Below are 11330 nucleotides of genomic sequence, written 5' to 3'. Positions count from 1 at the left end.
GTCAGGCCCTGGACGCCTCGAGGCTGCCGCCCGCGCGTGCGCAAAACGCCACGTCCGCCTGCGTTCGCCTTACGTGTAAGCGTGAGCAGTGTGGCCTGCCTCCTTAGTCTGGTTGCTAAGCAACCGGCCCCGCAGAGTTTCGAGAGCAATTCCCAGCCTTTGAAAAGCGTAGTCAGCCTTCCGGGATCGCTATCCCCATCCTGCCTCAGAATTTAGCCATTTGAGACCTGATGCCAGAACGACAGGAGAGCTTTAACTGGGCTGGGGGCGCACTAGATAACTGTCAGTTGATAATCTGTTCTTTGCGGGCTCAACCTGCAGTTGAGCATCTACTAATTAGTCTGGTACTCAGAGGTTCATTTGTAAGTTTTTGTTTTTAATTCAACAAGCATTTATTGAGCGCAGGGCACTGTTGCGGGTTTTGGGACTATAAGGGAGAGCAGTGCAATCAAGGTCCCTGACTTCCTGAGACTTCTATTCCAGTGTAAAGTTGAAGGAATGAATATGTGAATAAACTATGTGCCAATAGGGTGACTACGCGACCTGCGGCCAGCCCTCAAGGAGCTGACAAAGCACTAAAAGTAACAACTGTGTATCGGTGTAGCGTTTTATGAAGCTCATTGTCTTGTATTTGCTTTTTTCATCCCCCCAATTACTCCATAATGTCAAGTATCCCTATTTTTTCCAAGTAATTTTTGAAATTAAAGAAGTAAAATGTGCCCATCGTAAAAAACAAAAACAAAATACAGAAATATACCAAGTAAAATTTGAAATAATCCCTTCGAAGCACTTCCATCCTCCCCAGAATTAACCACTGGCAACAGCTGAGTGGGATCTTTTCAGAATTTCTGTGCATGAATTTGCAGACTTTCCCCATAACTGAAAATCAGAGATATTCTTCTAGAATTTGCTTTTTTAAATAAAGATTTTATTATTTATTTGACAGAAAGAGAGAGAGCACAAGCAGGGGGAGCAGACAAAGGAGAGGGAGAAGCAGACTCCTCACCCCAGCAGGGAGCCCAAGACAGGGCTGGATCCCAGGGTCCTGGGATCACGACCTGAACCGAAGGCAGACACTCAGCTGACTGAGCCACCCAGGCGCCCCTATAATTTGCTTTTGTTTCACATAACAAATCAAAGTCATCTTTCAATATTAGCACATGGAGAACTACCCTATGTTTTCTAACTGCCACATAATATTCCCCAGTTTGGATATACTCTCGTTTTTTAACCATTTCCTTATTAGTATTTCCTATTTTTACTATTACAAACAATACTTCGGAAAATATCTTTGTGCGTATCTTTGAGCACACATATGAATGTTTCTGTTAGAACTGATAGATTATAAGACATCTACAATTTAAATGTGGACTTATGTGAAATCATCCTCCAAAAACTCTGTGCCAACACGCAGAGATATCTATGTATGAATTCCCTTCCCCCCACACTTGCATGGACACAGGATATGTACTAAGAATCAGGAAAAGATCAAAACATGACAATGGGCAACTTTTAATTTCTTTATGCTTCTCAGTCCCTCTCTCTTGTCCTTCCTTGAGGACATATCCTTCTCCTCTGGAAAGCTGGAAGCTTTCTCCTCTATAAGCCACTGAAAGTGAGACCTGAACACTTCCGATGCTGGCCTCAGTCTCTCTCACCTGAATCCTACCTCTGGATCCCATCTTGGCAGGGGACAAAAACACCTGCCCAGGTGCACTCTGCCTTCAACACTTCCTTCCTCCCTGTCCCCCCAAAACACCTCAGGTTCCTGCACATGACTCCTCCTTTTTCTACCCACCTCACCTCTTGCTGGTCCCAGCCTCCTTCTTCCAGCCCCAGGGTGACCAAGTCTCCACAGCTTCCTGTCATTTACAGGATAAATCCCCATTTCTCACCCCATATACAGTCTCCCTCCATCTGAAATCTTCAGGCCCAACCCTTTGCCCATCCCATCTTCCTCTGACATCTTTGTGCCCAAAATCATTTTGGTTTAGAAAGTTATTTTTCCTCCTCAAATAATGTTTTAATATATTTAACACATATTTAATTATTTTAATTATTATAAATTATAATTTTAATAAATATGTTATTTATTTAAATTATTGTATAAAATAGATATTTTAATATGGTTTGACTATTATATTTAAACACAGTGATATATAAAATATAATATGACATATTATGTTATATCGTATATTTGATGGCTATTCTGTGTCATGGTTGCACCATTCCCTATTTAATTGGTCCCCTACTGATGGACATCTGGATTGCTTCTGATAGTCTGGTCTTTCAAACATTGCTGCACTATTCCCTATATGTCCAAATGTACTTGGAGGAGAAATTTCTAAAGGGGAGTTTTCAAGTCAAGGGTATCTACTTTGAAATTTTTACTTCTTTTTAAAAACTGAGTCAAGCTCATATAACATAGAATTAACCATTTTGAAGAGTGACATTTAGTACATTCACAGTGTTGTGCAACCACGACCTCTGTCTAGTTCCAAAATAGCTCCGTCACCCCAGAAGGAAGCCCTGTACCCATTAAGCAGTCTCAAAAACATGATGCTAAGTGAGAGAAGCCAGATACTAAAAACCACATGTGTTCGTATGATTCCATTTATTGGAAATGTCCAGAATGGGCAAATCTGTAGAGACAAAGTGGATTAGTGTTTGCCAGGGGCTGGGGGGTGGGGAGAAGGAGGAGTGACGGCTCATGAGGAGTGGGTTTCTTTTTGTGATGACAATGTTCTGGAAGTAGATTACAGTGGTGGTTACACAAATTTTTAAGTCTACCACTAATTAAGGAATTGTGCATATTAAATGGTTAAAAATAATATGTGAAATTTATCTCAAAATAAATTGGAAAAAAAACCCATATTGCTGGTATTATTGTTGTTGATGGTGTTATCTTTTTGGCTCTGAAGAGCCACATCTAATCCCTGCAGACCACTGGGATTCAATCTCTCCCTTCTTATCGCCTTGTGGTCTTTCCCCTTATTTTGGGACTTTGTCACATTATCTTCCTCTCTCTGTTTCTATGTTTCTCCTACCCACTTAGGTTCTAAGCTCCTTGGGCTGCCCACCTGTCTTTTATCTCCCCGGCGGGCAGAGCTGTTTACTGGATAGTCGCTGAGTACCTGTGAAATAGACGGACAGGTGAATGCCTTTGGCGGGTGAGCCCCAGCCCCATTTCTGACTGCCATGGGCTAAGGAATTTTCTGCTCATTTTCATTGTGGACAAGTTCCCTGGGGCTCTTGGGAGTGACCTTGTAAAGACCAGTTGGTCAGCATCCCGCGGAGGAGCACGGCGCCCTCGGTGGGTCGACACGGCCCCACCAGTGGCCCAGCCCGTCCCCCTGGTGTGCAGCACGCACCTCGTCCCTGACGCCCTGGGAGAGAGGGAGGAAAAGGGCCTCCAGGATGGAAGACCAAAGGGTACCAGTGAGGGACCTTAGCAGGAAATTTACAGAAGGCGGATTGTGAGGGATTTGGCCTAGAGCAGGGATTCCTAAACTTCAGCAGCGCCCCGAAATCCCCTGCCTTCAGGTGATTGTGATTTGTTGACTCTAGATTACCAAATCTGACCCCCAAAGTTTCTCCGTGTGTAATTCTGGGGTGGGGCTTGATAATTTGCACCTCGAACAGGATCTGAGGGGATGCTGTTGCTGTACCAGTGACCGTAGTTTGAGAACCACTGGCCCAGAGAATTCCTTATTCTTTATTTCATCCTAAACACACTAGGAGACGCTACTTGAAAGAGAAAAGGCAATGGCCAAGGGACTGAGTCTCCCTACAGAAACGCTCTCAAGCACCACACAGGGGTCTCAGCCTTCTTGGGTTGTGGCTCTGGGGCCTGGTCACCTGCTTCCCTGGACCACTCAGGCCCTAAAGGACAAGAAGAAGAACTGACAGGCAAGAAACACAATGCTGAGGGCCCTTCGCCTGTCCAGCACACAGTGACAGCAGCCAGGTATACGTCCTGCTCAAGAGACGCTTGTGAGGGGCGCCTGGGCGGCTCAGTCTGTTGAGCGACTGATTCTTGGTTTCAGCTCAGGTCATGATCTCAGGGTCATGAGATCCAGCGCCGCGTCAGGCTCTGAGCTTATCATGGAGTCTGCTTGGGACTCTCTCCCACTCCCTCTGCCCCTCCTCCGTGCTAGCGTGTGCTCGCTTTCTCTCTCTCTCAAATAAATAAATACATCTAAAAAGAAAAAAAGAAGCTTGTGAAATGGAACCACCCTGCACCTTAGAGCTCCACTCTTGAAATGGCTCAAACACGACCTAACTACAGCCACTGGAGCTTTTTGATTCATTCTAAAGCTGTTCCTCTGACAGTTTATCCCGTATCCTAGCATTAACTTTTCCCTATTTTCCAATGTCAAGAGATTCAGCCACGAGGCCGTGTTTAGCAGATAGGTTTCCTCCTGCTGAGCATCTTAATAACTGTTCCAACCAGGAAAGAGTCAGAAATTAGAAAGAAAAATTAGAGATGACAGAAATTTCAAATGTGTTAAAGTGGGCACATGCAAATCAACCTAAAGATATGAGAAAATCAGATTCATTTTAGAAAATAATAGACATCTCAAAGGAAACTAAGCTAACAGGTCTACGGGACTAAGAAGAGCAAGAAGAACATTAACCATTCAAATTAACATGAGGCATGGCAGGTGGCCAAGCCCTACAAATGAGTTGATGGTGTAATGTGTAACGTGAATGCAAGAATAGATCAACTTCAGACTTAGAGAGTCTACGCACATCTCTGAGAAAAAGGCATTCAGAACAATAGGTGTGTAGTTTAAGAAAAGGCTTTCTAAAAGGAGGGTACAAAGCATTAGAATTCAGCTGTTAAAGTGATAGAGGAGAGAGAATCGCACCAGGTGAACCCAGCCAAATCGCAGGAGCACGGTTTTCTCACTTCTGTAAAATGGGGTTAAGAATACCCACTCCAAAGGGTGTTCGTGTAGCTTAAATCAGATGTCTGTGACAATACCGCTCGATTTTTGCCCAGACGCTCAGTAAATGCTGTTCACTAATCAAGAGGCATCATCAAGTGTCACCTGTTGTTTATCACCTGCCAGGTGACTCAAACCCACCCACTCAGGAAACAAGTCTTGAGTTCTGACAAGGATGAGCCTGATTTCCAATGATTATTGAGCATTCAGAACAAACTTAAACCCTTGATAGGGAAGAATTAAACAGGCAGACTGACAAGTTGTAGAGGCCATGTAGCCTGTTGTGGGAGCCCCAGAGGGGCCTTTGCTAAGATGACCCACTTGCTAGTGGCCATCCTGGGCTCGGACCCAAATCTCCAACTTCTAACTCCCTGTGCCTCTGAGGCTCTCTTACCTCAAAAAGAGACCTTTGTAAAAGCTTTGCAGCTAATGTGCATGCTTCAAGGAAGGACACTTTTTATTTTTAAAAAATTTTTTAAACTTTTTATTTTTGAGTAATCTCCGTACCCAACATGGAGTTTGAACTCACAACCCTGAGATCAAGAGTCACAGGCTCCATCGACCATGCCACCCAGGCACCCCTGGAAGGACAGTTTTAAAAAGTCTCTGGAACTAACTGATTTGTTGTAGCAAATCAGAAGCAACATCTGAAAAATCCTCTGTTGGTCTGTTTCCTGTTTTGTGTTGTCTAACAGCTTTGGCACAGTTCATATCGTACAATGAAGCATTTGATTTCTGTGCCGCCTCCTCCCGTTTCTTTCCTTTTTGTCCAGAATCAATTGGCAAGAATTGAGCTTCCACATTCAAAGTGTTTTGTTCTCTCCTTGTCTCCTAATCTCCTTTGCACTCCAGGGCGCCAAGTCAAAACACAAAACGTAGAAAGAAGGTTGGAAGATAGTCCAAGGAAGTTGTTCAGGAAATAGACAACAGACATAGGCCTGGACCTAAGAAAAAAGAAAATGAGAGATTCAACCCGGAAGTTTGGACCTCAGAAGAATGGTGTTCCAGAAAAAAGATAAGAGATTATCAAATCTCCCTCAGGAACATTCTTCCTCTGAAATGTTGCCAGAATGGAAGGGCACCTTTCTGAATTGAAAAGTCCAACAGAATGAATCTAACACACAATGAGTTTAACATTAATTCAACAAATACGTATTGAACACCTGCTCTGTACCAGGCACCGTGCCAAGAACTTGGGATCCATGAGTGTGGGGAAGGAAGCCACTATCAGCCTGAGGCTTGGTCTTGGACTTCTGGCTTCCAAAACCGTGAGAGAATAAATTTCTCTTCGATCCCCCAGCTTGTGGTTTAAGGCAGTCCTAGCAAACGAACACAGTATATCCTGATTTTCATACTGAGGTTTCCAATTTATAAACAGAATGACAAATTTTACAAGTTGAGTTTAAAGCAAAGGGACCATTTTAAAAAGCCCCCTGAGACATTTAAAAACCTGAACAGTAACTCTGTACCATTTAATGCTGATCATGTATGAGTTTGCATTTTCCTAACTCAAAGAATGAAAATTAGGACTCGTCTGTCTTGCAAAAACCTTAAGACGGAGTGAGAACTGGCGGAAGGAGTCCCCGCGCCAGGTGCCCAGCCGACGCGTAGGTCTCGGGTGCCCCCTACCGTCTGCGTTCAGTCACTGAGCCTCCCCCACCGCGGGCCCGCCCCTGGGCGGCCTTGGCCTGGCGCGCCCTGCCCATCTGCCAGGTGATTCCGGCCCGCCCACCCAGGAACCGAGCCTTGAATTCCGCCTGGTTTGTGTCAGGGCTACACCCGCAATGGATGATCTGAGCTTCGTTCGACAAACCTGGATCGACCATCTGCTATGTGCCCGTCACTTCTAGGAGCTGCGGGTGCAAAATGCAGGTGGCCGCTCTCCTGCAGCAAGCTCCGGACGAAATACTAAGCAGGAGAAGCAAGGATTCTGAGTGCGGGCGGGCGGGCGGGCGGGGCGGTCAAGGAAGGCTCGCCGAATATGTGACATAGACGCAGAGACAGAAGGACACGAGGGAGGGAGAGGGTCCAGGAAGAGGGAACAGAAGTGCAGTAGCCCCAAGGCAGGAGCAGGGCCTGGTGAGCAAAGTCCAGGAGGGAGGGTGATGGGGCTGTGGCAGGGGGCAGGGGGAAAGGAGCATGGGGGGGGGGGGCTGTCTTTCAAATGGGTGCTGCTTTGGGTGTAGGCTTGCCAGATAGGTACAGGATGCCCAGTTAAAGGTGAATTTCAGACAAACAACTAATACGGTTTTGTTTCAAATATCGCATGGGACATACACTAAATTGTTTGCTAAATCTGGCAACCTTATCAGGGCTGGGCCAGAAGGGGAGGGTTTGAACAGAGAAATGACTTAATCTGACTTGTTTTAAAATGTGACATCAAGGGGTACCTGGGTGGCTCAGTCGGTTAAGCAACTGCCTTCGGCTGACGTCATGAGCCCAGTACTGGAATCGAGTCCCACTTCAGGCCCCCTGCTGGGGGAGGGGGCTGCTTTTCCCTCTCTCTGTGGCATTTCTGCTCTTTCTCTGTCAAATAACTAAATAAAATCTTTAAAAGAATGCTGCGACTTTGCAATTAGCTCATTCATCACTCTGATTCCTATTTATTATTTTTTTTAAATTTTAAGTACAATCTATCCCCCAAGGTGGGGCTCAAACTTATGACATCAAGATCAAGTGTCACATGCTCTACTGACAGCCAGCCAGGCGTCCCTGACTCCCATTTATTAAATGCTTACTATTCCAGGTAGTGCCTAGGCTCTGGACATTCAGCTATAAGCAAAATGGACAAGATACCTGACATCCCAGACAGTCCCCTTTGCCCGGAGGGCTCTACCTGTTTTTGCCTCCACTCATCCATTCTTGTCCTTCGAAACACAGTGTTAACAAGAGAGGGCAAAATGAAGACATTTTCCAGACTTTAAAAAAGGGGGGGGGATTGGGGAGACTATGGCTTACCCACTCAAGGAAACACTGAGGAGCTATTTAAAATGACATTTGCAATTGCTTAGGGATATGATAATGACGGAGTATTAAGTACAAAAAGATAAAAAATTATATTCCTTTTAACGAGGTTGAATGCCAAATACACATTTTTAAATACACCTGCGCAGTGAGAAAAGATTGTCAGGAAAGATACCAAGACCTCGGCGGCCGTTGTTTTGGGGTGGTGGGGAATTCGGTGGTTGTTTTGTTCTTTATCTGGTTTTCAGCATTTTCTAGGCTTTATTTAGCCACACCAAAAGCTCTTGATACACGAAGTTTCCACGCTGGAAGGATTCTCGGAGATAAAAATAGCATTGAGTCGCGATATTTGAAAATGCTATTCCCAAACCAAGCCTCGTAGGTCTAAGGCATAATTTGCATTCCCCCCTGAGAGCCTCCCATTGGTTGTGAGAAGCCACCTCCCTTAAAGAGTTTCGGTGTTTTCTTCTGGCCAATGGGGATGGCCACGGGGATGACGACAGCGGCAACTGGGGTAGAGGCAGTGAACCCACTGCCCACCCCGCGCAGGCGCAGAAACCTTGTAAATTCAGCGGAGGCAGATCCACGTCAGGTGGCCGGTTAGCTCAGTTGGTTAGAGCGTGGTGCTAATAACGCCAAGGTCGCGGGTTCGATCCCCGTACGGGCCACTGGGATTTCCGCTTTTCTCGCGTCCTCCCATTTCTCAATTCATTTTACCCTTTCCTTTCCTTTCCTTTCCTTTCCTTTCCTTTCCTTTCCTTTCCTTTCCTTTCCTTCCCTTCCCTTCCCTTCCCTTCCCTTCCCTTCCCTTCCCTTCCCTTCCCTTCCCTTCCCTTCCCTTCCCTTCCCTTCCCTTCCCTTCCCTTCCCTTCCCTTCCCTTCCCTTCCCTTCCCTTCCCTTCCCTTCCCTTCCCTTCCCTTCCCTTCCCTTCCCTTCCCTTCCCTTCCCTTCCCTTCCCTTCCCTTCCCTTCCCTTCCCTTCCCTTCCCTTCCCTTCCCTTCCCTTCCCTTCCCTTCCCTTCCCTTCCCTTCCCTTCCCTTCCCTTCCCTTCCCTTCCCTTCCCTTCCCTTCCCTTCCCTTCCCTTCCCTTCCCTTCCCTTCCCTTCCCTTCCCTTCCCTTCCCTTCCCTTCCCTTCCCTTCCCTTCCCTTCCCTTCCCTTCCCTTCCCTTCCCTTCCCTTCCCTTCCCTTCCCTTCCCTTCCCTTCCCTTCCCTTCCCTTCCCTTCCCTTCCCTTCCCTTTCCTCTTCTCTTCTCTTCTCTTTTCTTTTCTTTTCTTTTTTAAAATATGCTTTTCAAGGGCTGTTAGTCGCACACGGGAGAGAGCCGCGGAATCCGGAATCGTTCCGGACTCGGCCCAGAAGTTGGCTGGGGCAGCCAGTGGGGAGAAAGGGCAGGATCCCGCGCGTGTTCATCCCTCCAAATCCCCGCACGCTGTGCACACCTGCAGCTGTCATTGGGGTCTTTTTTTTTAAGGATGCTTTCAGATGCCACCGCCAGTTGCTTTCTAATGTAGAGCTTCTATGGGCCCTCGGTGCAGTCTCCAGGGTTCACGGTGTTCTTAGACTTGAAAATGCAGGCCTGGAATTAATTCATTCCACAAATGCTTAGGGAGCGCCTTCTTACTGCATACCCTTCCTGATTCTAGGTGGGAAGCAGACCAGTAAAAGAGAGACACAAATCCCGACCCCCCCTGGAGACAACGACCCACCAACGACTGCCATGTTTTTAGTGAGGTCTTCTGGTTGGGGAAGCATCTGGAAACCTTCTCTTGCTACTTTCTTGCTTTTCAGAGCAGTTTTAGGCTTCACATTTTTTCCCTTCTTGGTTCTGCAGTTTGCAGCCAGAAGGCAGCCGGATGAATTTCTCCCTGCCGGTTCAAGTCTGGGGGCATAGTCAGGCATGTTTAGTTTAACACAAAAGCCAGTTATTTTAGGGTCAATGCCAGTTTATATCAGGGTCTAGCAGGATCTCTAGCCATGTTTGAAAAATACCCAGGGAGAATGTCTACTAGATCATCTGTTCGTTTCTCAAATGCGTGTTAAGCTCTGGTGGAATTCCGTAGTGGCTCAAGGCCACAGACCAGGGGCACAAAGCCCTTGGCAAGTGCTCAGCATGTATTAAAAGTGCTCACTAAATGCTAGTGATGGAACCCTTGTTCTTACGAACAGTTAGTTAGAAGGAGAACCTGGGGCTGCTGATGAGTACAGACACTTTGGTTGTCACGCCTTGGACATGTGTGCCAGGCACCTTGTCTGACCCAGCAGAGGAGGAGCTGGCTGCCGTTGCTGCCCTCAGAGCATCACGCCGACCTAACAAGGCCTGAAGGGGTCCAAAATAAAAATTATTCTGAGCAGAAGCCATTTGAATTCCTGAAAAGTCTTATCTGCCTAAAAGTAGAGCCTTCCCAAAGAATTCAAAAGAATTCAATTGTCATAAATCCCCTTCCCTGGGAGCAATAAGGAAAGATGGACTCCTGTCCCTGGAGAGACCTTGCCATCACACCTACACAGCGATTGTCACAAAACTCATATCTCCCATCTACTCTGGTAAGGGTCCATTTATCTTTCCTAAAAGGCATCTGGTTTCCCATAAGTGCCCTTCCCCTCTTCCCTTCCCCTATTATGATAGTACATAGGCCCCGTGTTCTACCTGCCTCTTTGAGTCACATTTTTCTGTGAATTCCCTAGGTACGTGAATAAAAATGCATGATTAAATTTTGCCTTTTCTCTTGTTAATCTGTCTTTCGTCACTTTAATTCACAGACCCCCTAAAGACCAAACCTAGGAGCATCCAGGAAAAGTCCTCCTCCCTCCCCCTACAGGCTCAAAAACGTGATGAAATGGTGATACTCTGCTCTAGACGGGGAGGGCAGTTCTTGGCTTAGGGGTCAGAGAGGACCTTTCTGACACCTGAGGATGGGAAAATGAGAAAGTCTTTCTTTCAAAGTTAAAAAAAAAAAAGAAAGGATTGAGGAATTAAACAAATTCCACAAATCTGATCTCCCCTCTGGCCAGTCCTTAGTGAGGCCTCTAATGAATTAAGTTAGAACACAGCAGGGAGCTTGGTGAATGCAACATGAATCGTAACTATGATGATGACAATGGCCACGTGGAGAAAAAAATGATCAGAAGATCTACCAGAAGCTTCTCGAACATCAGCCTGGCTCCCCAGTCTCCCCCTTTTGTGGGAATCTAGACACTCATCATATTCTACTGTAAATGCCAGTTTCTTCCTCCTTTTCCTGCCTAGACTGTATACAGAGGGCAGGACAGTGCTGAAGGCAGGGAAGGTGACTCACCCAGCAGGTGCTTAATAACTGTTTGTCAACCAATGGCCCTACTGCCCTCTCTGGGGAGGGGAGCCAAGAAAGGAGCACACACCAGCATCTGCAAGACTCCATGGGAAGAACACACAG

The 11330-nt window shown here is 46.4% G+C and overlaps 1 non-coding gene across 1 annotated transcript; it reads left to right on the top strand.

The window, feature by feature from the left end:
* Window positions 1–8507: 8507 nt before the first annotated feature.
* Window positions 8508–8581, top strand: TRNAI-AAU (transfer RNA isoleucine (anticodon AAU)). Its single transcript has one exon. It is a non-coding gene; the product is annotated as a tRNA-Ile (tRNA).
* Window positions 8582–11330: the final 2749 nt, after the last annotated feature.

This window comes from Ursus arctos, unplaced genomic scaffold (assembly GCF_023065955.2).
Source record: "Ursus arctos isolate Adak ecotype North America unplaced genomic scaffold, UrsArc2.0 scaffold_25, whole genome shotgun sequence".
NCBI lineage: Eukaryota > Metazoa > Chordata > Mammalia > Carnivora > Ursidae > Ursus > Ursus arctos.
This window is presented reverse-complemented; position numbering and strand designations above follow the sequence as displayed.